General features: G+C 53.1%; 1 long non-coding RNA gene across 2 annotated transcripts in view; it reads left to right on the top strand.

The window, feature by feature from the left end:
• The window catches only part of LOC111146782, a 223,925-nt gene that overhangs the window by 166,660 nt on the left and 33,642 nt on the right, over nucleotides 1-23,623 (top strand). The window contains exon 4 of one of the 2 annotated variants that reach the window (XR_002640562.1): nucleotides 17,414-17,613. The exons of the other annotated variant lie outside the window; for it this stretch is intronic. This is a non-coding gene — a long non-coding RNA (uncharacterized LOC111146782). The remainder of the gene's footprint in view (nucleotides 1-17,413; nucleotides 17,614-23,623) is intronic. 2 annotated transcript variants of the gene reach the window in all.

Below are 23,623 nucleotides of genomic sequence, written 5' to 3'. Positions count from 1 at the left end.
CACAGCGCTGTATCTCGTGGTCTGAACGAAGTTTATCTCACATAAGAAGGCACCTCACAACCTCGTGCTCGGGAACGCCATGCAGCACTCAGGCACTGGGTTGAGGGGCTTTTTGAAGAGCGAAAACACCAAAAAAGAAGGACAAGAATGTGGCACTGCTGAGACCTCAGAAGGGATACTCCTTTACAGTGCGAGAGCCGAGCAGGAGCCGGGTATCGCCTTGTCCGGCCTCAGCTGGGAACATGCGAGCTGGACAGCTCACATTGTTTTGCTGCTCTGGGATATCTGGTAGTCACTGGGAAAGGGCCACGTAAGAGGGGTTCCAGGTAAATTTTAGCGAGGAGGCAAATGCACGACACAGAATCCCGAGCGTAGCAGTCAAGTGTGAGCTATACATCCCTGCGGAGCTGCCAATCCACAGAGGTTCCTAGAGCAGGTGGAGCCTTAGACCAGGGTCTGAAGACAGTCTGTGCGCAGAGAGCAAATATTTAGGGCTGTGCGGCCCATGCGGTCTCCATGGCAGCTACCTGGACCATTGTAGCGCAAACAGCCATACACAGTACAGAGCAACTGCTCATGGCTGAGCTCCCGGGAAGCTTTATTTTTGCACTCTGAAATTCGAACTTCAGATAATCATGATGTGTCACCAAATGCTATTCTTCTTTTTAATTTTTCCCCCACTAAAAAAATCTGCAAACCACTCTAATTTCATAGGCCAAACACACACAGATGATGGTCAAATTTGGCCTGAATGCCATAGTTTGCCCTTTGCTGTCTTAGATGCTACTAGGTAGGAATGCTTATTATTTATGAAAAACGTGATATAAGTCGGAGAAAGACAAAGGATAAAGTTTAAAAGTTTACCTAAAATCCCAAAACCCAGGGATTTCCACACACAGCACATAATTGCCCCCCCACAGGCGCGCATGGCTACACACATCCATTTGTGTGGTTCTGTAATTAATTTACCCCAGGAGAGTGTGTGGTGGACATCTCTTTATGTTAGTAAGGACTGCTCTCCATCATTCGTGTAATGGCTCACAGTCATCTTCCAGAGCTGGATCATGATTTACGTTAACTTGTCCTTTGCTGGCGTCTTTCAGATCATGTTCAGTTGTATCTGCTTGTTTGCTGAAAAAGAGGATACAGAATGAATTCCACATACTCATCGCACAGCTGGTGTTGTAAGGGAGACAGAGATGAGGCCTGCCGTTCGCTGCCCTCAGGACACTTGAATTCAATAAGCCGTACAGGTGACACGGTGCAGCTATCCCGGCACAGACAGGAGTGGTTTCCAGAAACAGCTCGAGTGCTCTGGGGTCTTGAAGTAAAGGGTCTGACTTCTTGGTCCAGGTGAAGCCACCAGGCTCCTGCCTCTCCTGGGGTGGCAGCTCCCTTCTTCTTGGGTTCAAGAGCCTCAGAGAATGTCAGAAAAGAGGCCTCACAGATCTTCTGGTCAGCACCCCACTGCCTATAGGTGGAAAAACAGATTCAGACAGGGGGAAGGAATTATGCAGAGTCAGAAACGAACTTAGCGGACCTCAGATCTGGGTGTCCCTGTCCTGAGTTAAGGCCTCTTGGGCCCCTTTTCAAGCTTCCAGAGTGCTGTTTTTCCAAACATTGTGGATGATCCTTCCTGGGCCAGAGAGACCTCTGGGAGAGACCCCAGACCTCTCAGTGGTCTGGGGTTGTGGTGATGGTGGTTGGTAGGAGAGGTCGTGGGTGGGACCCCAAAACTCCAGCCGTCTAGTTCGTGATACAGAAAGAATGTGTTAGCTTCACCTCCTTCCCCTGTCAGCATGAGTGAATAAAACCCAGACACCAGCTCCCTCATTTATGTTGGCAGCCATCCTCCGCCTCCTGTCACCCACCAGACAGGACCTGGGTCACGAGTGTTCTTATTTCTCCCTGTCGGGGATGATGCTGCACCTGACCAAGGTGCAGGTATTACAGATGAGTACATAGATTATTTTTCAGTTATTTTCAGAATCCCATTGTGCTTATGCACAGAGATGTTGGCCGTAGTAGTATTTATACCAGCGAAAAATCAGAAATGGCTTTAATGTTGCATAATATGGGAGCGGCTGAAGGGATGGTAACACCCGCAGAGAATATGTGATCCCACCACTTCAGCATCACAGGGATGGTTAGGAAGGGCCACCTTCTGGGAAGGAAGGGCAGGATGAAAATCGTTTACATGGCACAATGATATGATAAGGAAAGACGAAAGCGCCGTAAGCATTTAGGTCAGGTGACCCGTGGATCAGCCATGGGTCACATCACGATCAGCTGCTGTATGCCGGGCACCTGGCTGGGGTTGGGAGAGCTCTCTACGCTCCGCTCCAAGGAGCAGCCATCCGTCCGTGCTTCTGTCTGCACCATTAGGCTCCCTGCAGCCCCGGCAGTGCCCAGCAGCCCGGCTCCAAGCGGACCCTCTGCAGGACGCCGTGGCAGGCCGTGTTCACCGCTCTGTAATGGCGCAGTTGACACCATGGGTGATGGTGGGCTCACTGCTCTGTGTGATGATGACTCCCCCACTCCCTGGAGGCGTGGTCCACGTGTTCGCTGTTCTGAGAGGTCACAGAGGGAAAGGAGTCCTGGAGAAATGCCTGGGGTAAGAGGCCAACAGATTCCAGGTGGAAAAGTCTGCTGCAGGTGGTGACAGCAGGGCAGACAGGCTAAATCAGGGGGTGTCTGCTTCGGGGAACCTGAGCTCGTCTTCCACTGGGCCTCTGTCCAGCCTGCTGGGCGGAAGCCCCCCTTCCTACCTCCACACCCTGTGGGCTACTATGAGTGTGTTAGTTACCCAGGACGTTACAAATCAGCTGGGCGAGTAGTTGGTGGTGCTGTCTGCTGTTCAGCCTCCCGCCTCCACTCCTCCGCCCCCTGAACATTCTCTGGCTGTGACCGCACAGAGGGCAGGGCTGGCCAGGGGAAGCAGAGCTGGCGGGCCCCAGAGAAGCTGTCCTAGCTCTCTGACGATCCGAGTGTGATTCATAATGATCGTAGCAGATGAGGCATGAGGCCCATGGCTCAGACTGCAGCTGATGGAGGTCTTTTCCCAAGGAAGCGTGCTCAGCATCCCAAAGGACAACCCCCGCCACCACCCCCCCCCGCCTCCCGCCCAGCCGTCTCGCTGGCCTGGGCCGCTCCATTCCCAGCAGTGCCGTCAGTGATGAGCCACACATTATCGTGGGGTAGTGGTTCCTGTCCGCCTGCAAACGTCAGAGCCTGCTGCAGCTGCCTCCGTGGCTGGAGAGCCCCGAAAATGGGGATCACAGCGAGCTCTGGGGTGCATTTTTATGCTCATTATTTGTATCTGGAAAGTAATGAAAAGATGTTAAAAAGATTGTAATTGCACCAATTTGAAAAATTAAGAATCCAAGGAAGGAGAAGTGGGCAACACCACTGTGAAACGCATCCCACCTCTTCCTGAGATAATCCCTAGTATCAGTTTGGTCATTTACGCAAACCCAGTGGTGCGCCGTTCAGCCTTTCAGGAGGGAATAAAAGAGCCCTGAATTGTAGGTTTGCTGACTTTGGTGGTGAAATCCCACCATGGCCAATTTCAGGTTACAAAAGGTTTAAAATCCAGTTTGCACGATTCTTGAATCTTTAACCATCGGCTTCTCTAAACCTGTGCATGGTCGCAAGTGATAACTTTCATTTGGGAGGGAGGGCGGGGGAGGAAATTGGAAACCTGTTACGCATAGTGGTCTGCATGTCGTTTTCATTTCCTGTGCCGCATACCTCTTCCCCAGCCTGCACATGCAGATTCACTTAGCTCATTTCCCTTGCATAGTGGGGTTTCCGTGAAGGTGCACTGTGCTGCTTCTGGAAGGTTCTTGCAGATTCATTCCACCAGAAGAGGGGAGCGTGACGGCAGTTCTTAGTTCAGGGAGGCTGGCCCTTGCACCACTGGCCACATCTTGGAGACTTCTGGCCTCTCCTAAACATATTATTCTAATAGTCTGCAGGCTAACCGCCTCTGGTGGTCACACTTCCCTTCACTCTCCCTCATCTTCAGGGTCCATTGGAAAATCTCATTTTTCTTCTAGGGAGCCTTTCCTGCTGTTCCTCTCTTCCCCACGCCTGCTCTCCAAGGCTGGGTAATGTGCCTTTTCCCTGTCCCTTAGAACGCAGGGCTCTCATCTGCGGTGCTGGTGGTAATGATTATTTATTATGTGATGTGTACAGGTTTCCTGTAGAGGAGCAGAGATGCTCTCCCAGGCAGAAGAGCCTCCCTTATCTCTGAGGCAAGGCCTATGAGATGTTTACTTTACCTGGCAGGAGGGACTTTGAGGATGGAATTAAGATGACTCATCCGTGGGCCTCTGTGGAGATTATTCTAGACGATGCAGAGAATTTCTTTGGGATCAAAGGGATCCCCTAAAGAGGGATCTGAGAGACTTCCAGTGTGAGGAGGGTTTGGCGTATTGCTGATTCCCATATGTGGGGGCCCAGGTGCGAGGTCGGGCGGCAGAAGGGTGGCCCCCGAGGACTGCCGGCAAGGAAACGGGCCCTCAGTCCTAAACCGCAGGGAACCAAATTCACCCAAGGGCATGGATGAGTGAGCTTGGAAGAGGTCTTCCCCATAGCTGCCCCTCCCCCCACCCAGTTAGAGCCAGCACCTTGAATCTAGCCCACAAAAGCTGGGACCGAGAACCTAGCTGAGCCAACTCGCACGCCTGACGAGACTGAGACAGTCTGCATGCGTGTTGTTTGAAGCCGCTGTGTCTGTCCCTGTAGTTGTAGAAAGCGCATGCAGGTTCCAGGCCCTTCTGTTCTGACTTCCCAGCTGTGAGCTCCTCCCCAGGAGACCCTCAAGTGCCTGGTGTGTGTCTTCCTCCAGGCCCAGCCCTGCTCCCCTGGGCTCCGTCGAGGGAGGCGATTCCACCATCTGACAAACCCTTCGCCTCTCCGCCACCAAGAGTCACTACTTGGTGGCTTTTCCACCACAATGTGGAGTTCAGCTCCCAAAGTCAGACACCCGATGCTGCTCTCTGAACCTCCTAGGGGGTCTCCCCAGCTCCAGACCTGCTGCCTCTGCCTGTCCAATATCCAGAGTGCTGTCTGATCCGCCTTCTGGAGTATGGCTTTGCCCCAGTGACAGCCCTCCCTGGGGGTCCCTTTCCCCTGAGTCAAACACAGACCCCTTGGCTGGGAATTCACAGGCCTCTGCAGCCCGCTCCCCCAGGACTCCCTCTGTGCGCCTGCCTCCTCCTCTTGCCCCGGCATGCCCCAGCTGTCCCATACTGCAGGGCCCGGCTCATGGGCCAGCGCACCCCTGCAGTCTCAGCAGGACCCCCAGAGGCCCTGCCCCAGAGCTGTGTGGTGCACAAGGCCGGGCCCCCACCGGACCGTATATGCTGTTTTCGGGCCTTTCTCCCTGCTCCTCCTGCAGTGCCATGGACACACCATCCGTCACCCGTGCTCACCACCCAGTCGTGGGATGTCCAGGGTGAAGGGGCAGGGCAGTAGGACACCGAGGGCTGCCCGCCGTACTGGGCACAGTGCCTGCATTCGAGCATTACAAAGCCTCTTCCGGGAGTATTCCGCGGGCTCGTTTTGCACTGTTTTATAAGGGTTGTCTCCAAGGTCATCAACCATCTCCGAGGTGTTTTACCACATCCTTTCGGCAACAGCACCCGTGTTTGCAGGAGCCACTTACAGTGCGTCTGGAGATGGCCCAAACATTGGTGAGAAGTATTTTACAATTTACAGCGCAGTATCACTGTCACTAATTTTATAATAGTGAAGACATGTTGGCTGTGCGTGATCATCATAGATTAGGCGACTTAATAGTTACAACAATGCTGAGTTGTTCACATTTTATGGATGAAGAAACAGGCACACACAGACGAAATGATTTACCCAAGGTCACAAAGCTGGTTAGGAGTCAAGCCCTATTTCCCAGCCAGGCAGATACTCTAGTGCCTACAGTGTCACGACCCCCGAGCAGCCACCATTTTGTTCCACCCATCAGAAGGAGAACAGCCCTTTTTTCCTGGGTGGACATTGTGAACATGATTGCTGGGGTTCGCTGATTGTTACAATTTTTAACAAGTCATGTGTACAGCAGGCATTTACCATTTTAAAGGCTTTCCTCCCCATTCTCACGCTGAATGATCACAGGGATGTGAGCCTGGTGGCCGTGGCAAGAATGATGTCCCAAGTGAAATGATGAGGTGTGAAGCCGTGAGCTCATGGGATCACACCGAATCCTCTGGGTGCAGATTCCCCAGGACTCCTCACCCTCAGTCCAGTGTCCCTTCCTGCACAAAGAGGGCCCCACAGCAGACGGACAGGCGTCCTAGGCCCCTTCAGGTCCTTGAACAGGCCCGAATTGGAAGTGATATTTTAGAATTTCATTTTGGTCTGTTAGATTTTCCGTTTGTGAGTTCTTCTCCTCTGTCAGGATAGGGAGGCTCCTTTTTTTCTTTCCTTCCTTCCTTCCTTTCTCTCTCTCTCTCTCTCTCTTTCTTTCTTTCTTTCTTTCTTTCTTTCTTTCTCTCTTCTCTTTTTCCCCAAGCTGGGGAAACATGGAGTAGGAAGGGAAAGAAATTAAAAAAAACAAAACAAAACAAAACAAAAAAAAACAAAAAAAACTTTTCCTTATCCCATCCTAGGGAAGCTTGCCAAAGAGTGCGTCCTGTCAGCTGCTGGCTGGACGCCCGTCCCCATCCTCAAAAGCCACGTCCGCAGAGAACGTTCTGGAGAACCAGAGCCAGCACACAGCCTGGGGGCCTCCCTAGCAGCCCTGGGCAGCCGACCCCTCCTTGGAATGTGCCTTCAAAAACAGCATCTCCTTGGCTCCAGAACACCCTTTTGCTGGGAAGCAGCATATTTCCTATTCCCAGTTCGAACCCCACCCCCCACCATTACTTATAATAACTACACAGGAAGTTCCTTTCCCTCCAGTAAAGATGGTCATCACGTTTTTCAGACTGGATGTTGACGTTCTGTTCAGTCCCCAAGGGCCTTGAAACAGGCGCATGAATCACACTTTAGAGGAGGTGAGAGATCAAGCTCTATCTAGACTACATGAGACAGAAGTTCAAGTACAGGGCTGGCCCATGGACAGGCTGTGTAGCCACAGGCAAGTTGCTTAACCTCTCTGAGGCTCCTTCAGTTCCTTGTCTGCAAAAGTGGGGCAGTGGACGGCAGGTAGGCGTGGTCTTAGCAAGGCTGTGGAGACCCAAGGAAGGCATGTTCCTTGCCTGCATGCATGCACACAGTAGGTCCTGGGGTAGCTGCCTTCCTCGTGGTACCCCCTTTTAGGTGGGTGGCTTGACAGGAAGTGTAGTGGAGACTGGCATGAAGAGGTTGTCAGAAAAAAATGAGAGGCAATGTGAGTAAGCCATTTCCCATCACAAAGGATCAGAGAAAGGACTTAATGATCTTAACAGTTTTGCTCTAAGGTACTGGGGTCACAGGCAAGCTCAGGAACTTGACTCCCGTCTTTATAAGGGTGCCATCTGCTAGGCTGGGGCGTCTGGTGGTGGACAGCACCCCCAGGCGGGATTCATGCTCCTTTGTGACCGCGGCATGGGGGTAGGGAACGTGGGCTCTGGGGTCCGAATGTCTGCTGACACATCTGGATGCCACAGCTCCCTAGTTCTGGGACTTTGGACACTTCAACTTCTCTAAGTTCTCTGTGCCTTATTTTTCTCACCTGAAAAAGATAAGCGATAAAAATACCCGCTGCCTCCGATTACAGAGAGACGGAGATGCGCGCTGAGCACTCAAAGCCCAGAAGCAGTGCTCTCCCTGTGAGGAGTGAACACGCCAGCTGCTGTGATTACAGACCCGCCCCTCATTCGACATCACGTGCTTGTGATGAGTGTGTGCGGCGTGTGTGCGCGTGCATGCGTGTTATAGGCACTCAGGTTTCCGCAATCGAACGTGAGTACTCAGTGGCCTTGGGCGCATGGGGTCTCTGCAGGGCATGGGCTGATCTGACAGGCACGTTCCTTCATCCATCTTGGGAAGAAGGGGTTCAGAGTGTGATCTGAGGAGAAGCTGCAGCAGAGGTTCCTAGAGCGTTCATGAAGAACACCAGCTCCTGAGCCCCAGCCCAGAACCACTGACTCTCGGGTTGGACACGAGCTTTGATCCCTAGTAGGCCTTTTCTCTCGAGTCTCCAGCCAGCAGAGACAGCAGAGCTGCGGACCCTGTACAGAGGTGGTTTATTGCTGCGTGTTCTCCTTATCCCCAGTAAAACGAGGACATTTTGGGGTGGGGAGCAGGGGAGGACAATTAACATGGAAACTTTGCTTGACCTTTATCCTGGGTTTATGGAGCTTGGAAGATTGCCTTCCTTTCTGTGGGACTGCGTAACTCACACACTCTTTCCCCCAAATAGGGCTGCCAGTTTGTTCCAGCTATTTTAACTAACTCCTTGCTATTTGCCCTCATTCTGTATCGAGGAAAGAAGAGAGTTTGAGGGAGGGGGTACCTGGGCGGCTCAGTCAGTTAAGCAGCTGCCTTCCACTCAGGTCATGATCCCAGGGTTCTGGGATCAAGCTCCACGTCGGGCTCCCTACTTAGCAAGGAGCCTACTTCTCCCTCTCCCTGCTGCCCCAAGCTTGTGCTCTCTCTACCTCCCTCTTTCTCTCAAAAAAAAAAAGTTTGGTCACCAAACCTGGGTTACTCCTCAGCCTCTGTTCCCGGGCGTCGTCGGTGCTCTGCACACTCAGCAGGGCCGTCGGTACCTGGGACACACTGACGTCTCCCCCGGCGGGACCCAGCTGCAGCATCAGGCCGGTGGCTCTCGTGCTGCAGACTATCCATGACGTAATTGTAGGTCTCCTCCCTTGAGCGCAGTGGTAAGTGGATTGCACCCATGGCCCGTATCTTTCCCCATACTCTGTGTCTCAGATGCTGGGCTCGATTCTCTGACTCACGTTTGCCCAACACAAGCAGATTCAGATACACCGCAAAGAGAGCTCTGAAGAAGCGTCTCCATTTACACCGTGGGGCATCCGTCCTCGCCAAGAGAACATTTCTGGGCGAGCCTTGAGGAGGAGAGACATGCAGAACATAGCCAAGGCTCTATTCAATTCTCCTTGAGACCAGCCAACTCCCAGACCCTTGAGTGAGCCCCACAGAGGTCACAAGAGCCACCTGACTGGCCACCCAGACACACAGACACTTAGTGTCTATGCCGTGGAGCTTTCGTTGTTACACAGCATTTTTTTTCCTTGGTGGTAGATATGGTGGGAACATCAATAATAACTAATAGATGACTTGAACTCTGCGGAGGGCAGGGTCGCCATAGCACTGCTTGCATTCCCCGGTCCTTCTCATCCTTGTGGACTATTTGAGCAATCTGACAGGGGAAAACGATTAGAAAAGCCCTCTGTGCACCTCCAGCTTGCTGCTGGCCCCCTCCCTACTCAGAATCTCTCCGATCGGCTGGGATCCATACCATTCCCCCTTCGTCTGGTTTCCTGTAGGAGCAGCGGTGCCATTGCTGACATGCGTGGAGGGAGTGAGGCAGTGAATCAGAGAGCAGGAGAGACAATATGAATGTGTGCATGTGTGTGTATTGGGAGTGGAGTAGCTCAGGTCCTAGTTTTATGTAAGAAAGTGAGAGATCAGTAAGGCTCTTTTGTTCTAGTGAGCACTTTGGGTCCCAACCCCCAGAGCAAGCCTGTTCTGTTCCTCAGAAGGAAAATGATTGGACACAAATAATATCATTTAAGAACCTACTGTGGGTGCGGAGGGTCTAGCAGTCCCCCCATTTGGGGCACTTGCTCCACACTTGGCCCCTTTGGCCATTCTCATTTGTTTCTCACCAAGACACTGCAGGGAGGAATTGCCCTCCCCACCTTGAAGACAAAGAAACAACTCAGAGACAGCAAATGGATTCCCACAGCCACACAGCGAGGAAGGTAGCAGCACAAATGTTGATGTCCAGGGCCTCCTGACAGCAAAGACAGCCTCTTTTCCACTCCATCACGCCCTGCGGGGATCTTAGCAGGCTCCGGGCCTGAGCCCGTCATTGTGTCCATGAGGAAGTCCGTCCCCAAGAGCAGAGGCTTGGCTTGCCCTGGCCATGCACCGTGAGCAGGTTATCTGACACCCTTCTGGGCCCTGCGGTGTGTCTGGAGGAGATCTCATGGGTCAGTGGCATCACTGAAATGCCCTGATAGGTTCCCAGCGAAGGCATTAGCAGTTTCCAGGTGTGCACCTCAGCTCCTGGAAACAGGCACTAAGACGCCCAGCTTGCCAGAGCCTCTGGGCCCCTGCTGTTTTCACCCCACCAAGAGGCTGGGGAGGGAAGCCCCCACTCTGAGCATCAGGGAGTGAGAGCGGGACCAGGGCCAGGGTGTGGGCTTGTGCTGGCTGGGCCGGATAAGGCGGGAGCAGCGGGCAGAAGCCCTGCTTGGCTAGCTGCCCTGGGCACCTGCTATCCTCCTATGTTTGCTCAGCGAGTTGGGAGAGGAAGCAGGATGCTTTCCGTTGGGACCTGGGCGTTCCGGGCCTCGGGGGCCAGCTGCTGGGGCTGGCAGCTTCTCCGGGGACCTGTCTCTTGGCCTCTCTGTACCTCCTTCTCTCAGCTACCTGACAGGCAGGTGATAATCCCACCACCATCTAATGTGACCCTGGAGTAAGGCAGGAGCCCGCCCCCCCGCCCCCCCAACCCCCCCCCCCTCAGCCGCTGGTGTGCACGGAACAAACACTGGCAAGGGGCCCAGAAGCTCAGCATCGGGTCCCTTCAGGTCCTGGAGGGAGCCAGGCCCCTGCTGGCAGCATCCCAGCCCCTTCAAATGTCCGGCTTCCCACCATCCCAGCCCTTTTGCCACGTCAAGAAGTATTTGCTCAGTTCTGGCCAGGAGAACACCTCCGGTGACACACTGGCCGCCTTTGATTAGACATTAGCAATGATTTAACTTCACCCAGAATTTCAGGGAAGCTCCCTTCCTGTCAGAACTGCGAGAGAAATGGGTTCCGAGGCCCCTTCTTATGCAGCATTGCTATAACCAGCACGCGGAGAGCTTTCTGGCTTGCAAAGACTCACTGCTATCAGTGTATGTCCAGTCCCTCACACCCTGGGGATGAAGCATGGCCACTCCCATCCTACAGGTCAGGTGTCTGAGGCCAGGAGACTTTGTACGCTGCCCAGTCCTTACAGGTAGAATGAGACTGGAAGCCAGGTCTTCCCACTAAATGTCTAGGCTTCTTTCTATTTCCCTCTTTGGCATTTGCGTACATCAAAAAAGCCATGGGTTTTCACTCCAGGGAGTTTGCTCTCGAAATAAGGTCAGAGTAGAAAGAAAGGAACTAGTATTTCCCTGAGCTTCTTCTTGTCTAGGCTCTGCTGTGTGGTGTCTCATCTATTCTTCTGAGCAGGTTTTATTCACCCCCCACAGTGCACCCAAGACAGCTTGGGCATCCCGAGGTGAAAGGCCTTTCCCCAAGTTCCACAGTAAGTACAGGCAGCTGGTTGACGCAGGCCTCTCTGCCTCCGGAGGCTCGCTCTTCCTCTCAGCGTGCTGTGTAGGCTTGCCAGGGCCGGCAGGGGTTAGGGGGTCATGGTGAGGATGACCCCACACCAGGTGGGAAGGCTGGGAGGCACCCAAAGCCATGCACACTCTGCTGGCCCTTTTCCCCTGCAGGGACCGTGTCCTTCCAGCCTCTTTGCTGCCCTCCGTCCGGAGCCAGGGGTCTGTGGTATGGAAGGACAGACCTCCGTGATCCCCCCTGCTCCATGACCCTCACTCACCTAGTGAAGGGGGATGTGATGGGCCCCTGCCTCCTCGGCCTGTGCTCCAAGGCTCTGGTCCTATCTGGCCTCTCCTGGTTCCCCCCTCTATTTCCCTCATTCCCTGAGCTCTCCTGTGTGACCTGTTGTGACCCTTGATCACCATCTGCTCTGCATGGTACCCCCGGTTCCATTTATGTGTGGCTGTCATCTCCAGGGAGAACGTGAGGACCCCTCCGGCAGGGACCAGACATGACCTTGTCTTTGGAATGGACTGGAAAGTCGGGGCACTGAGATGGTGGGATCCCAGTTCCCTGCCCGTGTGGCTGAGGGCAAGGTGTGCATTATCTCCCCAGTTAAGCGAATACTTCCTTCCCCCTGATGTTCTCTTGTGACAGTTACAATGGACTCAGGTGTCTGGGTGCTTAGACGATGCCAGCCTCTCTCACTCCACGTGGTGGTGATTCCCTGGGAGCCTGTGAGACACAGCTGGAGGAGACTTTTCCTGGGGACAGGAGTCCTGTGCTGCATCATGGGCTTTCCCGCACCTGCCAACATGCTGATGTGCTTGGCTGCCAGTGACTTTGACCAAAGAGACTCTGTGTGCCAAGCACAGAGGCTTGGGGGTGAACCCATGCCCGAGGTCACAGTTGGGGATGGAGTCAGGAAGGGAGCCCAGGCCTTCTGTCTGTGGGTCCCACATGGGCACCTAACTGCTGTGCCATAAGACAAGGCTCTCCCCTGCCCTCACCCCAAGGGACCCAGGCCTGTAGGAGCTGCCACCAAGCAGGGTCACTGAGACAGGACCCCTGTCATTCCGGCTCATGGCTGGTCCTCGGCGATCCTGAGTGTCTGGCTCATAGTGGGTGTTGGTCCACGTCGGGTGAGTGGAGAAATGAGCAAATGAGTTCTCTGAAGTGCATAGATGCCTACTTGAGTCCTGGGGGTTCCTAACAGGCACAAGGGGCTGCTCCCAGCTACCCGCCACCTGCCTCGGCCCAGCCTCCCCCACCCTCAGGTTCCTCATTGTGCGGGTGCCCTGCCGGGACCTCCTGCTGGCTCCGCAGTGCCAACTTCACCTCGCATTGCTCGCCGCAGCCCTCCCTCCGCTGCCTCCCCTTTCCCGCCCTCCGTCCCGCCACAGGCTCCTGCCAGCCCAGCCCACATGGCCTCCTTTTGTTCTCCCATCTCCATCTCAGGCGAGCCAGCCTAGCCCGGTCCCCCAGGTTGCTTGGCACAGCCCTTGAAGCCTTGACAACCAGTGGAGCTGGCCCGAGTACACAGGGGCCAGGGCTGGGGCCGGGGCTGGGGCTGGGCCAGGGCAGGACCCCGGGAGGCTCCTGCCCACCTTGCCACCTCCCTGGGCCTGGCTGTTCTGGTGCCCGGTCCTGCAGGGAAAGCAGTACCTGGATGTTTGCCTTGATCTTGATTGGCACGGACCTTTATCCAGGGCTGCTGGCTGGACTGTTCCCACAGCCCAGAGTCCTTTCCCAGGCCTTCCTGTAGTAAAGCCCAGCTCTGGTCCCCACAGAGGAGAGCAAGCATGCAGCGGGAACAGGCTGGCTGGGTTCTCAGCTCTCTAGGTGGGGTGGGGAGCAGAAACACAGGATTTGGCTACACACATAGCTTGAGCACCACCGTGCTCAAGCTACCATGGCTAGCTGTGGGGTTTACCAGCTTTGTGTCTCAGTTTCTCTTCTGTACACAGGGAGAACAGAACGCCCAGTGCATGGATGTCCAGGGAGGAGGGATGAGGTGCTGATGGTCAGCACACTGTAAGCATTTGATAAGCAGTTGCTGGGATGTGTCATTGTTATTGGTGATATTCACGGAGTTTGCTGAGCCTTTGAGCACTAGACAGAGCCAGAGTGAGTACCTGAGCCCAGCTTGCCCTCTGGGGGCCTGGTCTGATTCCCTGTCCTGTCAGGCTCCTGCCAGGTTTGCCCAGGTGCTTGGGGGACGGCTGACACCCAGACACTTGTCCATGGAGGCGTCTGTGGTTCCCTGAGGCAGACTTAGCAAGAAGGTCCGTTCCATCAAAACAGGGACCCAGTCTGCCTGCCTCACTCTTGTATCCCCAGTACCTGTCATTTGAGTGCCCTGTTAACAGTCATTGAGTGAATGAACTACATTGTCTGCTTCCCTTTGATCCTGGTCTTCTTGCTAACACCTCATTCTGGCATTCAGTGTGTCTCCACACGTGGCCGTGGCCTCCGTACTAGCTTGTGTACTCCTGAGGACAGGACCAGGTCAGACTAGCTTTTTTTTTTTTTTTTTTTTAAGATTTTATTTATTTGAGAGGGAAAGAGGGAGAGCGAGAGGGACAAGCAGACTCCCTGTTGAGCAGGGAATCCAATGCAGAGCTTGATCTGAGGACCCTGAGATCATGACCTGAGCAGAAGGCAGACATTTAACCCACTGAGCCCCCCAGGCACCCCAGGTCAGATTAGCTCTGAATCCCTCAGCCAAAGGGCCTGGAGCAGGTGCTCAGTGCTTGAATATTGGAGAGTGGATGCAGGGATCTCTGCACTCTGGATTCCAGGCAGTACCCTCACCACAGAGCTTTTCTGAACCCTTTCCTCACATGCAGAGGTCAAGTTTTATGCCCCCATCAGTTGCCAGTGATCCACCTGTCACCATGGGTCCAGGAGCAAGCTGGCCATCGGCCCCTGCCTGGCTCACCTGGGCTGTTCTAGAGCAGACCATGCAGCTGAGGGTTCAGTAACACCTGCAGTGGTTGTAAGGCCAGGCACCTCCTCTTTGCAAATCTCCTGCGCCGCCTGGTCAGGGGTTGGGGGCTGGAGGGGAGGGACCTTGGCACAGCTTCTCCCTGTAGTTGCTGCCAGCAGAGCCTCTGATGCCATGGGGTGCCTGCCCAGCCGAGTGCACCATGGAGGACGAAAGCTGCAGAAGCAGCTCAAGTGAAATGAGAACAGCCTGGACACCGGCAAAGAGCTTATCAGCCTTTGGTATGGGAAGGCGTGGGGACACGCTCTGGGGCCTTGCTGTGGCCTGCCCATCGCCTGGGACCCTGGGGTAACAGGCACCGCATTGCTTTCAGATGGAGGCAAGTCCCTTTACGCTTCCCAGAGCCCTCGTGAGGATTCAAGGAGGTGAGACGCTGAACGTGCCTGCTGTGTGGTTGTCTAAGCATCGTATGGACGGCAGCCCCAAGAGGGCAGCTAACCATACAGAGCCTCCCCTACGTGCCAGACACTGTTTTAACTGCTTTGTGTATATTAACTCATGTGATCTTCATGATGACACTGTGAGGAGGGAGTACTATGATCATTGTTTTATAGATGAGAAAACTGAAGCCCAGAGATGTTGACTTTGGCCGGCTCCCTCAGGATGGTGGACTGAGGCTCTGCCATCAATCCCATGGTGATCGCAGACCCTCTTGTGAACGTGGTGGGGTCACAGCTTCCATTCACCAAGAGCAAACACTCATTTGTCTCATTTAATCTGCACAGTGGCCCTCAAAGGTCCTTATTATTACTCTCATCCTACAGATTGAATTTAAGACTTATTGCCCCAGTAATGCCGCGTATCAAGCAACAGCATCTCACTGTTCTGATAATAAGGATTTATTGCTTACAGATCTGGGCTGGTTGGCTGAGTGGCTCTGCTGATCTTGGCTGGACATCCCCCGTGTCTGGGCTTGGCTGTGGTCGGTCCGTCTAGTCTCTGTGGGGTGACTGGAAGTGTCTCAACTCTACTCTGTGTGTCTTTCATCTCCTGGGCCCAGCAGACTAGCCTGCCAATGTCCTGAAAACTGGCACTTCATGTAAGGGGGGATGTCAGTACTATGATTCCTGGGGCCTCATGAGCAGGGCCGCTTTCTCAAGGTCACCTAGCCAAGAAGTGGCTCAGCCACGAGTGACTGTCCTAAGCCCGTCTCTCGGGTGCATGTGTAGAAGAGCCCAGACCTGTACCCAGGTCCAACTCAGGAGGAATGCGCAGCTAATTCGCAGACTCAGTGTTTCTTGGAAGCTGGATGCTGGGAAGTAAAGATGCTGTAGGACAGAAAAACAGTGACCTTTTCTTCCAAGGGGTGAGGAGAGCTTCTGGTTCCCCACAGTCTTCCCTCTGGGTAGCCAACCCCATAGACCATAGTAGATGGTTCCTTTGAGACCCCAGATTTTCTCTTGAGACCCTTGGGACAGGGGGCTTCCCAAACACCCCTGACACGGAGCAGCGAGGCCCGTCAGCCATATCATGGCCATAGTTCAGGGCTGGGGCTCACCTATTAAATAACCAGCCTTGAGATCAAAACCAAGTCAGGGATCTGATTTTGAAAATGGCTTCAAAGGAAGGATTCCTCATTGTATGGTTGGAGCTGTGGCTCCTCCTCCTCTGTCCCCTTCACCCATGGCTGAGTCCCAAGGAATAAAAATGCCAAATGCAATCTTTGAGCTCTTTCTCAGAGGCCCTTCCCCGAGGAGCCCTGTCCTCTACCCCGCTGCCCTGGACCCCTTTCCATGCTTTGCTTGCTTTCCCAGACCAAGGTGCATGTCTGAGGGGACTACTGGGAGGCCAGACTGGAAGGCTGAGCAGCCACCTACTTTGACCTCACCTCCCTAGCGGGAGGAGGCATTACCACCTGTGCCTCTTTTTGCCTTGACCTTTGGCCTGAAAAAAGCCCAGTGCAGAGCCTCAAACAGGGAAGACAGAAACAAGAGACCACCCCCTCCCTCCTCCTCTTCCTCCTCTTCCTTCCCTTCCTTCACTCCACTGTGCATAGTCTGTGCCAAACACCAACCCAGGTGTGTATTTTTCCCAGTGAGCTAAAGGTTTATGAAGAAGATCCCCTTCTGCCTGTAAGAACTCTAGTATTCTCTCATCCCTGTAAGAACTCTAGTATTCTCTCATCTCTGGAAAACTCTTCATCCTTCAGGACCTCATAGCAGAGCCCACTTCTCCATGAGATTCTCGTCACCCCCGCAGCTGGGGCCACTGACCTCCGAGTCAGGGCACGGCCTCAGCAGGACACCGTCCCGGGCCACAGAGCGCTGCCAGCACTGGTCAGTTTTGTGTGTGTGTGTGTGTGTGTGTGTGTGTGTGTGTGTGTGTGTGTCCACCAAGCCCTCTGAGGACAGTGACAGTAGCTCCATCACCTCTCTGTCCCTGGGGCCCGCCTCTGGGCTGAGCACATGTAGACGTCACTTCCCTGAGCAGAGTGGCTCCATGAACGTGACGGCGAGTGGGTTACTGTCGGGTCAGCAGAGGGCCTGGGCTCCACATCCTTAGCTCCGAGTTAGAAGCTGGAAAGCCCTCCTGTCACACCAGCTACAGACAAAGCCTGTGGCTCCAGGGACACAGTTTAACCCTCATGCTTGGCAGATTTGCGCCCTTGCGGAAAGAGCCAGGCCTGAGAATTCAACAGACTCAGAAATCCTTTCTCTGCCTTTTCCCGGCTGGTGACTTTTGCCTTGTGCCTCTATTTCCACACCTGTGAAATGAACACGGAAACAAACGTTTCCTTCCCCCATATGGATGAAAAGAATAGAGATCATTGTTTGCAAAGCTCAGGCGTGAGCTGCAGCTCTCATTGCAGCGGGCTTTGTCCTGAGAAGGGACCATTTCTACGGTTTCTTGGCAGGGGAGAGGAGGGCGGGGCGGGGGGTGGGGTGGGCACCCAAGGCTTTCTGTGGCGAAGCGGCAGTTACCTGGAGGCTTCTGGAGGTGTCGTTTCTCTTGCAGTGAAAGTGCCCGCATCGAACTCAGCAGCGAGCCAGCTGGCTGCTCCAGCCATGCCTGGATCCCCCGGAAGTCCGCAGGAAGGAGCTGCCTGCTGGCCCCCTCTCTCCACGCCCCCTGCTGTGTAGACAGCAGTAGCTGTGGGAACACACAGGGATGGGAAAGCAAACACACTGCGCACCGGGGATTCCACCCTTGGGCCGGTAAGGAGCCGATGCCCGGCAGTTTGTAAGAGCACCCAGGGGCAGCACAGCTGCTAGTGAAACCTCTCTCACTCTCGCCCTTGTGGGGGCTCAGGGACGATGCAGACTTTAGGATTGTGTGTCCACGCCGGGCCCTCCCTTCTTCTTCCCTGCTTTCCCTTCTTCCGCATCTCTTGGGCACTTACCGTCTAGCGGGCATCATGCTATGTGCTGGCTCTAGGAGGAAGGGTGATGAGTGGTGTGGGACAAATACAGATCAACACCCATGGTTCGCCCCATAATGGGCGCCCAAAGATCTTCCCATCCAAATCTCCAGAACCTGTGCCTGCCACTTTGTAGGGCAGAAGGGATTTTGGCAGAAACGATTAAGTTAAGGATCTTGAGATTATCCTGGCATATCTAGGAGGAGCAAATGTAATCCTTTTTTTTTTTTTAAGATTATGTATTTATTTATTTGAGAGAGAACGAGAGAGTGCATAAGATGGGAGGGGGCAGAGGGAGAAACAAACTCCCTGCTAAGCAAGGAGCCTGACATGGGACTTGACCCCAGGACTCCGGGACCACGACCTGAGCTGAAGGCAGTTGCCCAACCAACTGAGCCACCCAGGCACCCAGATCTAATGTAATCGTAAGTGTTCCTAGGAGAGGGAAGCAGAGGGAAATGCGACCCTGTGACCGTGGAAACCGAATGAAGTGATGTAGCCAGGAGCCCAGGAGTGCCCGCAGCTTCTAGAAGCGGGAGACATGAGGACCGTATTTTCCCTTGGAGCTTCCAGAAGGAACCACCAGCTTGGCTGACCCCTTGATTTGAGTGCCTTAAGACTTGTTTTGGTCTCCCGACCTTCAGAACTGTAAGAGAATGAATTTGTGCTGTTTTTTAGCCATGAGGTTGGTAGTAATTTGTTACAGCAGCAACAGGGAAACTCATAGGACAGATCATTGCCATACTGTATGAGGATGAAGGATCCCATGGGGGCTCAGTGGTTCAGAGCAAGATCCCTGGATTCCCAAAGCCCTGGCTTAATGGCTTAGGTCTGCTTCCACCTTCCATAGGTTGAGGGGCCTTTTGGTACGTCACTTTTCAAAGATTCTCATCCCTGCCATGTGCGTCCTCCTTTGTTAGCAGGATGCTGGGTGTGGGAGAGGCACCCAGCGGGGCTGCCCAAGTGCAGGGATACAGCTGGAGAGGCTCCTGGGCTGGCCCTTTTGATAGGGGATGGTGGGACCAGCAGGTGTCATGGGTTTTCTTGTCCCCTGATCTTCCCAGGGTAGTGCAATTTACAGAAATGCCCAGTTTTTCCTTTTAAGCTACTCTTGAATATGTATCTCACCCCTGCTATGTGCTGGGCATCGCAGGGGTGAGCGGAGTGTGTGGAGCTGCCATAGGCCATCCAGGCATCCAGGGTTCCGGCTCCTTCCTTGGCATAGTCGGTGTTGATGCTGCTCGGGATTGTCTGTTGCAGACCCTGTTGGGATTCTCACTTGACAACAGGCCACCTGGACCCCTTTTCTCATGGCTGAGTCCGCTGCACCATTCCAGGGGTGCAGGGATCGAGGAACCCCAGGCAGTGGGCGGAGCCCAGGCTGCTCAGAACCAGGCATTCCAGGGGGACTCTGTGGCAGCCACGCTCCTGAGAAGTTGGAGCCCTTGTGCCCATATTACAGATTGTGCTCTGTAGCGCTGTGACCGGATAACACCGTTTCTCCTCTAATCCCACACATCCGTTCAGAGGTGAGCGATCATTCTCGCTGCTTACACCAGCGAAAACAGGAACAGAGAGGCTGACTTGCCTGTGGCCGGACAGAGGGTAAGAGGTGATCCCAGATGTGATTTTGGGGTTTATACTCTTTGGTTCTGTAATAGATTTAGGGGAGAGAGGAAGGGTTTGCATTGATTTGTTTTGCTGTAGTGGTTCTCTGCCCCTGTACCCCACTGCCCGCCCCTGGAAATAATGTCTTTGTCTCCCTGTTATCACTTGCATTCCTGCCGCCACGTCAGCAGCGGTGTCGGACAGTGAGCAGGCAGCCTGGCGACATCTGGGTCGTAAGATCTGGAGGGTAGAGCTCATTGCAGTTTTAGCATGCATACCAGCTGGGCTAAGGAGCCCACGAAGACGGGGAGCCCCCAGCCAGCCCAGATTCTCGGTCCCGGGCCCTTCATCTTGTGCCTACGTGACGCTTTCTGAGAGGTGATGACACGCAGCCCCTGTGTTCACACCGGAGCATGAGATCAGGGCTTGCAGTGAGGTTCTGTTGGCCAGTGAGAGAGGGGTGCAGTCTGCTCCAGGGCAGAGAAGGTGCTAGGTGGTTCAGTGAATACCCACTGTGCCCCCAGGCTGTCTCAGGGCCTTCCCCATAGGCTGTCCCATTAAGCCCTGCCTCCCCTCTCAGGCAGACTTTTCACCCCTATTTCTCAGGTGAAGCCCGGAAACTTAAGTATTTGCCAAAGCATTTACCTAAGGGGCAGAGGAGCTAGGGTTCACCTGGGATCCTCCTGACTCCTCAGACCCTCCTTTTTGCTCTCTGAGCAGCTCGCTGATGTTATAAAAGGCAGTTGAGATGCTTCACTGGAAAATGGGAGCAATGTAAAATATAATGGACCTTACCTATTTACACTAATTAAATGAGGAAACAAGTTCAACATTGCCATCCATTGCTGTAATGAGGCCAGAGGACAGCAGGTGTGTGGATGGGGTGCCTGTGGCAGTTGGTAGGATGTTTGGAATGGGTTTTGTTAGCATAGTATGCAGAAATACCTTGATGGTGTCTGCATCTTTTCATGCCATTACCTCATTCGCCACTTGTATCCTAAGGGGATAATTCAAAGGAAGAAAAAAAGCCTATTTTGTGCAAATGTCTATTAAATCATGATTTTTTTTTTTTGATGATGGAAAATTTCAAACATCTAGGAAAGTAGAGAGACTGCTATAATGAACACCTATATACACCCCTTCCCCGTTTTAACAGTTACAAACATTTGCTTTATTTACTTCATCTTTTTTATTTCCAAAATATTTTCAAGTAAATGATAAGACATCATGACATTTCATTTCCAGATATTTCAGAGTAACTTCAGTTATGATAATGAAAAGTTGAAACCAAACTTGATTGAATGGAGACTGTTGAGATAAATATGATTACCCACCTGGTCCAATATTTTGAGACCCTTAAAATTATCATTTTGAAGTTCCTATTACAAGCTTTCTTAGAGCTCGACACTTTGCCTTTTTATAGGACTTACCATAGTTTCGAATAAGGTCATTGTTTGGTTGTTTAATTAAGGTCTGTTTCCCTTACTTCTTTGGTGGTGACAGTGTCCTTTTTGCTCACCATTTTGTCTTGACTGCCCATGAAGGTGCCTGGCAGATAGCAGGTGTAAAATGAAATTGGTTGAATGAGTGCCAAATGAGCATTTTGAGATCCTCGAAATGACACGCTGAGTGATGCAGGCAGAGCACATCATCTCACATGAGTACAATGTGCAAATGCGTGGGCATGTAGATGACTTCCAGAAAGGCCACTTTGGGAATTTCAAGTTTTCATGCCAGCATGATGGGAGATACTGGCGAGATTTGCTTTCCTGCTATGGTTTCCGTCATGTGGTTGTAAGAATGCAGAGTCCATCAGCCACCACCCTGCATTCCACTTACTCTGTGCGGTGCAGGAGAGAAGGCTTCGAAGCTCCCACTTCCCTACCTCACTGTGGGTCCCTGGGCAAGCACCGAACCTCCCAGAGCTGAATTCCTGCAGCTTGCAAGTGTGGGAGTGGTTCCCGCTCCTCTGCATTTCTATAATTGGTTGTTGTCATGCACAGTGCACAGATATGGGCAAACACTGCAAAATGTTGCCTGAGCCGGCGCCTCCCAGCCTTCCCCACCACAGTGCTTGGCCCTGCAGCTGCCCTGATCCCCCCTGACAGAGAGCCCGAAAGCAGATCCACTGAGTGTACTGCGCAGTGAGGGTTGTCTTAGGTGTCCATCTGGAAATCCCTGCTGATTGTAGACAGGAAGGTGACGGCTAATTAACTCTGAGAGCTTCCTCCATGCTCACCCATCTCACTTACTGACGAGTCCATCAGTCATCCAGCGGTATTTACTGCACTGGGCCGGTGTGTTCATTAGCCCTTGGCAGCTATCCACCCTGCCCAGACTCTGGATTTTTAAGTGGCACTGGAGTCTGTGGACATCTGGTCCTTGGGGTCACAAGGGAGGATGAAGGTGGTTCAGCCAGGGGATGAGGGCCAGGATCATTACCTTCCAAGGAGAACTTTTAGTAGAGGAATCCTGGCTGACACTCCCCTCTCCTTTCTTCCAAAGGATCTACTCAGGATGTTAGAGCCCATGTGGGTTTCCCACAGTGGCCATAACAAAGCACCACAAACTTGGCTTACACAACAGAATTTCATTCCCTCACAGTTCTGGAGGCCAGAAGTCCCAAGGCAAGTCCCAAATCAAGTTAGGAAGACCCCAATCTCCCTCCGAAGGCTCTAGCGGAGGATCCTTCCTTGCCTCTTCCTGGATTCTGGTGTAGCCAGGAATCCTATAGCTTCGGGTCCTTGGCTTGTGGACTCCATCCTGGACTTCTCTCGTGTGTGTGTGTGTGTGTGTGTGTGTGTGTATGTGTGTGTGTGTGTGTGTGTGTGTATCAGTCTCTGCACCTCTCTCTCCTCCTAAGAGCACCAGTCCCTGGATTTAGGGTCACACTAAATCCCGCTATGACCTTATCTCAACACGATAGCATCTGCAAAGAGCCCATTTCAAGACAGGATCACATTCATAGGTACTCGGGGTTATGATTTCAGAATATCTTTTGCGGGGATACAGTTCAACCCGTAACAGAGCCCAAAGCAAAAGCAGTACCTTTAGCTCCTGACTGCCAGCACTAGTCCCCGAAGGAGCTCTGCCTAGCGTGTGTATAGATGGACAAATTTTTCACGTGGGACCTGGATGGGTCCCTTCTTGCTCATCATCCTTTTTGATTCTATAATAATTCTATCGTGCATGTGTTCAGGCTCACAAGACATACTTTTGGGCCACCTACTGTGAGCCCTCATCTACACCTGGTTCTGGAATAGAAGGATATAAAAGGCCAGGGATTTTCAGTTGGTCAGAAAGTCTGCCAGAAGCTACCCCTTCCTTTCCAGCCTATACACGCTGAGCAGTGGTCCCTAGTCACAGCCATCAGAAATGCCTTTGGCCACAGCCAGATGTTCCCTGGGGGGTGAGGGACAACAGCGTCCTCCATTAGGAACCACTGGTATAGCCCAGCGAGGCCCCACCTTTGCAACCCCAGAAATCCCTTTTACTGATTCGCCCTCCTTCTTGGACAATTGTTTCAAATAAACAGACTTCACTTGTCCGGGAATCTTTTGCCCACCTTCTTACCTAACACCCACTTTCTTACCTAAAAATAATCCACCCATTGGTGTTTCTGATCCTTGCAACTGGACTGAGTTAGTACTACATTCTGGCCAGTATCAAGCAAAGAAGCTTGACGTTTGGAGAGCTCTCTGGCCTTATTGAAAATGAAACAGAAGGTGCAGTTTCCGGTAGAATTTCTGACCAGTTGAAAAAGAGCCCAAATACCCGCAGTGACGAATCACTGATAGGAACTTCCTCCACTGCCTGAAATCATGTTTTGGATCCAGTGTCTGTGGACGGTTCCTTAGAGCTCCAGATTTCTCCAGGAATCTCCATCCTGTCCCCCTCTCATGCACCTGAGGGGCGTTATTATTCAGTGCAGATTTACTCAGCGCTCGCCATGGGGCTGGTGCTTCTCGGGGTGCAAGGGTGCCATGGGGAGCAGCGCTCGTGGCCACGGCAGGAACAGGACCCGTGGTGACCATCAGGAGGCTGTGGAAACAGTCGAAATCCCCGCAGTGCCCAGTGCTGAGACAGAGGCGCAGCCCTTTGCTGGGCTCGAGGGAGGGGCTCTCTGGAATTGCAAGACCCTGTAGGTAATCAGGTCACCCTCTCACTGGTCTTCCTGTTCAGCCCTAGCTTCGTCCCCT

Source organism: Enhydra lutris, unplaced genomic scaffold (genome assembly GCF_002288905.1).
Source record: "Enhydra lutris kenyoni isolate GAN:26980312 unplaced genomic scaffold, ASM228890v2 scaffoldscaffold14, whole genome shotgun sequence".
NCBI classification, from domain to species: Eukaryota; Metazoa; Chordata; class Mammalia; order Carnivora; family Mustelidae; genus Enhydra; species Enhydra lutris.
The sequence above is the reverse complement of the archived record's forward strand: the minus strand, read 5'-3'. Positions and strand labels throughout refer to the sequence as shown.